Consider the following 6,423-nt stretch of genomic DNA (forward strand, 5'->3'; position numbering starts at 1 on the left):
TGTTTGGTAATGACTTCTGAACTAAGGCTTCTATCATGTTCACCTCTTCAACACATGTGTCATCTAGCTCATAAGGTAGCTTACTGACATTAAAAATGTTCATCTCTATAGTCATATTACCAAAAGATAAATTCATCACACCATTTCGACAGTTAATGATCGCATTCGACGTAGCTAAAAACGGGCGACCTAAAATCACAGGTATCTGGTTCTCTGGGTCAGGGACAGGTTGAGTATCTAGGACCACGAAATCCACTGGATAGATAAACTTGTCGACCTCAATAAGGACATCCTCAATAACACCTCGAGGAATTTTAACAGACCTATCAGCTAACTGCAGTGTTATCTGAGTAGGTTTCATTTCACCAAGTCCTAGCTGTAAGTACACATGGTACGGAAGTAGGTTCACACTGGCTCCTAAGTCAAGTAAAGTTTTCTTCTACCCGGTTTACCTATTGTACAATGGTAGGGAACCTGGGTCTTTGTACTTTGGAGTTGTAGTGTTTTGAATAATTGAACTTACGTGACTAGCTAAAAAGGCTTTCTTATGGACGCTAAGTTTTCGCTTTCGCGTACACATATCCTTAAGGAACTTGGCATAAGCAGGAATTTTCCTAATTGCATCTAATAAAGGAAGGTTTATGGTAACTTGCTTAAAAACCTCCAATATGTCATTAAAGTTCGATTCCTTCTTTGTTGGTACTAATAGCTGAGGAAATGGGGCTCTAGGCACAGAATCAGACCTCTCAGGAACTGAGTTGGCATCATCAGAAATTTTATCAGTTTCCTTAGCTAGTGGTCCTGAGGGGTGAACTACAGTATGTTCACTATCGGGCATGGTTACCTGATTGTCTACTATTCTACCACTCCTAAGGGTTCTAATAGCATTCAATTGATTCGATGGTTTTGTACCTACTTCATGAACTCCTCTAGGATTGGGATTAGTCTGACTAGGGAACCTACCATTATCTCTCTCACTTAAGGTCTTAGCTATTTGGCCGACTTGAAGTTCTAACTTAGCAAGGCTCTGAGCATTAGTTTGAAAATTCTGCTTGGTTTCCTGTTGAAAACTAACATGGCTCTGTGCTAACATTTCCTGAGTTTTTGCTAACATCTTAATAGATTCCTCTAAGCTAGTCGTTTTATTTTCTGGGCCTGATGTATTCCTAGTGTAGCCAAAACCTGGGGGAGCATTAGAATTATTAGACTGACCCTGACTCTGGCCCTTAGACCATGAAAAGTTCGGATGGTTTCCAACCAGGATTATAGGTTTCTGAATATGGGTCAAACTTCTGACGATTATCAAACCTAGTGTTATTATATAGAGCATTGGCTTGCTCTTCATTATTCTGGCCTTCCCAAAAAGGCTCCAATCTACCACTAGTGTTACCCACTTCTAAAGCTTCTAACCTTTTCGCTATAGCAGCAATTTTGGCATCTGATTCATAGCCTCCTTCTACCCTATTAACGTTTCCTCTGCCGAGAAGAATTGTTTTCTGGGGTCCCCTACTACTTTCCCATTGTTGGGTTTTCTTTGACTTCATGCAAATATGTCATCGCGTCATCAACTGTTTGGTTCTCAAATCCACCAGTACACATAGATTCTACTGTGGTTGTGGTGGGATAATCTAAACCCTCATAAAGGATCTGAACTAACCTAACCTTCTCTAAACCATGATGAGGACATTGGGCTAATAAATCATTGAACCTTTCCAAATACCTATACAAAGTTTCTCCCTCCTGTTGAGAAAACGTGCAGATTTGCGTCCTAATAGACGATGTTTTGTGCCTAGGGAAAAACTTGTTCAAAAAGGCAGATGTAAGTTGTTCATACGTTTCGATTGACCCGGAAGCCAAACTATATAGCCACGATTTAGCTTTATCTTTCAGGGAAAAGGGAATAACCTAAGTTTCAAAGCATCATCTAGGTTTCTAATCCTGAGGGTACTACAAATTTCCTCAAAGTCCCTAACATGGAAATAGGGGTTTTCATTTTCTTTCCCTAAAAATATTGGGAGCAGCTGTAAGGTCCCAGGTTTAAGTTCATAAGTTGCTTCCGTCTCAGCTAACCTGATACATGAGGGACGAGTAGTCCTAGTTGGATTCAACAAAGCTTTCAAAGTTGCCATTTCTGGCGCTATCGGAGCAACAGGGATTCTCTCCTCAGTCAAAGGACGTTCAAAAACAGACTCTTCAAAAGTCAGACTCTCTAGATTAAGGTAATCGAGACGCTTCGAACTACTAGGTTTCTCTTTAACAAATCTACCTAGTGCGTCTCTTTTACGTTCAGGCATACAATAGAATTTTCTAAATTGGAAGGGTAAGCAAACACAGATCAAGGCCGACTCAACCAAATCAAACCTATTGATTTCTAGCAAACAAAAAGCATGATGGCTCCACTTAGATTGTTTCTAGACCAGCTTCTAATCCTTCGAACGGGAATTCGTTACAATTTAAGCAAACCCCTCTGGAATCAATCCGAGTTAAAGTAAGTTGAATAGAGGCGAGGGAAGCTCGGTGGAGCTTTGATACCCAAGGCCTCACCGGTATTACAAGGCGGCGCAGTCACACATTCAACTTACAGAAACCGTCAAGAACTTCGAAGTATGCTTAAAAGAGTAACCAATATTTTTCGAATGACTTTCCTGTTAAGCTCGTTACCCTATCGGTCTCGTTCTAGTCAAAATTTTAGGCTTAGGTTCGCGTAGGTTACGTGTTCCTAAAGCGGGCAAGAAGAGAACGGTGATGAAATCCGAACCCTTATCTTGTATGGCCAGGCCTTGCCCTTTACTAGAAAAATAAATGTCCGTATTCAGTCCTCAACATATATGCATACGAAGGAGTCCAGTAACTCGCTGACAGGGGATTCGCGAGTGTTTAGAATCTTACCTCCCGTTCCAGACGGGGGATGAATCGGTTGTAGTCGACTCGGGCCACTGACTCCGATGTCAAGTGTACGAACCCAAGGTGCAGAGACAATATCGTAATTGTCCTCCTTCTCTGCAAACAGTTTATATTTAAAGTACCCTTCCGTAGGGTAATAAAAAATAATGTCCAAGTCCAAAGTCCAAAAGTCCAAAAAGAAAAGAAAAATTACAAAAATAATAAACCCTAATACAGTTTTTTTTTTAAAAGAAAATAAACAAACCCTAAAATAAAATTGTCTTCTTTTCTGTTCTTTTTGCTTTAATCTTTAGCTCCAAGTCTTTATGAAATCACCAAACTCTTTGGCTCAATTTTCTTTATGATCCAGAACCTGTAGACACAAGATAAATACCCAAAACATAAAAAAGAACAAAAAAATAAAAAATAAAAATAAAATAAAATAAATCTAAAACCCTAAAAACAAGTCCGCGTCGGGCGCCAAAAATTGATGTGATTTGTAGATAGTGGTAAAAAGTGATTCGATTCTCGAACTTGTGAAGGATAACTTTAGACGTAAATTCAAAACTAAATAGAAAACTCGCTAATAATTATAACAAACACCGAAAAAGTTGGTATCAATATTAAAAGAACACTGAGGCTAAGATTCCACTATTTTCCAAGTTTAAGTGATTTAATCCAATCTTTGTATTCATGCAATTTTCTCGTTCAATTTGATTCTTACTATTGCAACAAGTAGATTTTCAAACGCAATAATTGTAAATACCAAGTATGAAGCATCAAAAGTCTTAAACTAAGCATACTCCATCAAAATAGATCACAATTACTCAAATAAAAATCATATTCGATATTAGTTCCAGGAAAATAATCATAATAAAATTGCAATAAATAGATAAAAGAGAATATACCACTTCTTGTTGGAAAATAGCTTCCTCTAGCGCCTCAGAAATGGGGTTTAGCTCCTCATATTAACCATATTCTCAAAATATGTTTTTATAGCTCAAAAGTGTACAAGGAGGTGAAAAAGTGATAACACAGCCGATTCGCAACACTGTGAAGGTGTTGCAGAATATCTGTTACAAAGAGGAAACAGTATCTAAAGACCTAATGTAATTACTGTTGATAAACGATAGATGGGTTCTCCTGTTAAATAGCGATAGTGTTCTGCGACAGATACTTGAGCGTCAATGTTCTTCGTGTTCTTCCTCTTCAGCAGCAACAACAGAATATTGTATTTTCCTGCAACTCGATCTCTGGAGCTCTATGGTGTTCTAAACTTCTCCTAAGGTTTCGTACCCCCTATATGAGACTCGAAACAACTTATATATACTCTACAGGTGACGATATTTCGAGAAAGATTTCAATTATCTTCCTGTTCTTTTCTCTGCAAGTCACAGACTTTTCTTCGCAGAAAGTTACAGATTCTTTCCCTTTTCTTCTCTGGTTTCCGTCGTCAACCCTCTTCTTAGGATAGAATCAAATCCAACAGGTGATATTCTCTTCTCTTTCTGTACGTATTTACTAAAAATAAATCAACTTCCCATAATTTCTTTGTTTCCCTGTTTTCACGAGAACCACATCACAACTTCTCCTGGTTCGATTCAAACTCTACTACCACCCCTGTTTTGTAGCAACGGGCTAATTCGAGTCATATCCAGGAAAATATCCAGCATAATCCACGTAACTTTTCAACAGCGAAAAACCCGAGATTATATCACTTTCCTGTTTTGCTTCATACTAAAAATCCGGCCCAAGTTCATCAAATAAAACACCCATACACGCCCTGTTTAGTCCACTGAAGCCTAACCCAAGAGAATTTAGCGGTTGAATCTCTCCATAATCGTTCCAAAATCAAACCCTAAAATATGCTCCGCTGTAAAATTAATTCCTGCCAGAACTTGAATTTGAATTCTTGAAGATGACCTCCCCTTATCCTCTGATGGGGTGTAAATAGCATGCGGCAGGAAATAGTAAAGAGGATCCCCCTTATCAGTAAGTGCCCCTTAGTAATTGAAGTGCCCCTTATCCAAACTGTGAGTCTGAATGGTAATTTTCTCCCACGAGCGCAAATACCACTTTTCGAGCCAATTTTCCCGCAAAAGCTTATTTCTCCAAAAACACCTACAAAAACATAAAATACCAAAATAAGTACAAAAATGGGTACTAACAAAATAGAAAATCGAGATCAAAATAAACCCATAAATGCGTCTATCAGCTGACTTCCTAGCTGTTGTGGAAGAAGCTTGGAATATGGACGTGCAAGGTACTCCTATGTACAGATTTGTGTCCAAATTGAAGAATGTCAAGAAGTTTATCATTGCTTGGAGGAAGAGCAGGTTCAAAAACTTCAGCGCCCAAGTTGGAGCTGGAAAAACCCACCTTGAGAATGTCCAAAAAGATCTTCAGAGGCTTCCCTCTTTTCCTGTTAATATTTATGTTGAGAGAGCGGCAGTCCAAGACTATGCCAAGAAAGTGAGATATGAGGAGTCTATGAAGAAGCAACAGTCAAGGGTTCAATGACTGAACTTGGGTGATAGCAATACTCCTTCTTTTTTTCATAAGTCCATTGTGGAAAGAAGAGCAAGGAACATAATTCTTGTCTTATATAACTCTGTAGGAACTAAACTTACTTCTGACGAAGACATAGCTAAGGAGTGCGTTGCTTATTACACTGAGCTATTTGGCCAACATTCAGTAACCCCTTTCAATGCTTCGTCTTGAGACCAAATTGAGTTATGTCATCATGTTTATTTAGAGGAGGCTGATTTAATTTTTAGGCCAGTTACTTCTGATCAGATTGTCTTTGCATTGTCTACTATTGACTCGGAAAAAGCCCCTGGTCCGGATGGATTTTCTTCTCACTTCTTCAAACAGAGTTGGAGAATTAATGGACCTGATTTTATCAAGGCTGTCAAGAGTTGTTTCTCAAGTGCAAAACTATTTGAAGAGGTAAACGCCACTTTAATTTCTTTGATCCCTAAAGTTACGAATGCTTCCACCTTGAATGATTACAGACTTATAGCTTGTTGTAACGTTATGTACAAGTGTATAACCAAGATCCGGACTATTAGGCTTAAAAATATGGTGAAGAATCTTGTTAGCCCATGCCAATCGTCCTTCAATTCAGGGATATCCATTCAAGATAATTTCATGTTAGTCCATGAACTGCTTAGAAACTATCACAGAAATAATGGACGCCTTAAGTGTGCTCTCAAGATTGACTTGAGGAAAGCTTATGACTGCATCAGGTGGGATGCATTAATTATTATTCTCCAGAAGTTTGGCATTCCTCAGAAATTTATTAAGTGAATTAGTATTACGGCGATGCAAGTGACGCATAATGATGACGCGTTACAGAGTTGCAGGCCAAGTCAGTATAGCCGTAATGGCGCATTACGGAGCCATAATAGCGGTATACGGTATAGACTGTCAAGTGCGAAGAATAGCATAACCTCGCAGGGACAATGAAGTTCAAGTACAACACTTTATTGTAAAGAAATTTGGCTAAGGAATGAAGTTATTGACCGACACAATGGATCT

The 6,423-nt window shown here is 38.7% G+C and overlaps 1 pseudogene; it reads left to right on the forward strand.

Moving 5' to 3' along the window:
- The first annotated feature begins 1,669 nt into the window (after window positions 1-1,669).
- Window positions 1,670-1,769, forward strand: LOC113325475 (annotated as a pseudogene).
- Window positions 1,770-6,423: the final 4,654 nt, after the last annotated feature.

The sequence above is a fragment of the Papaver somniferum genome, chromosome 11, assembly GCF_003573695.1.
Source record: "Papaver somniferum cultivar HN1 chromosome 11, ASM357369v1, whole genome shotgun sequence".
Classification (NCBI taxonomy): domain Eukaryota; kingdom Viridiplantae; phylum Streptophyta; class Magnoliopsida; order Ranunculales; family Papaveraceae; genus Papaver; species Papaver somniferum.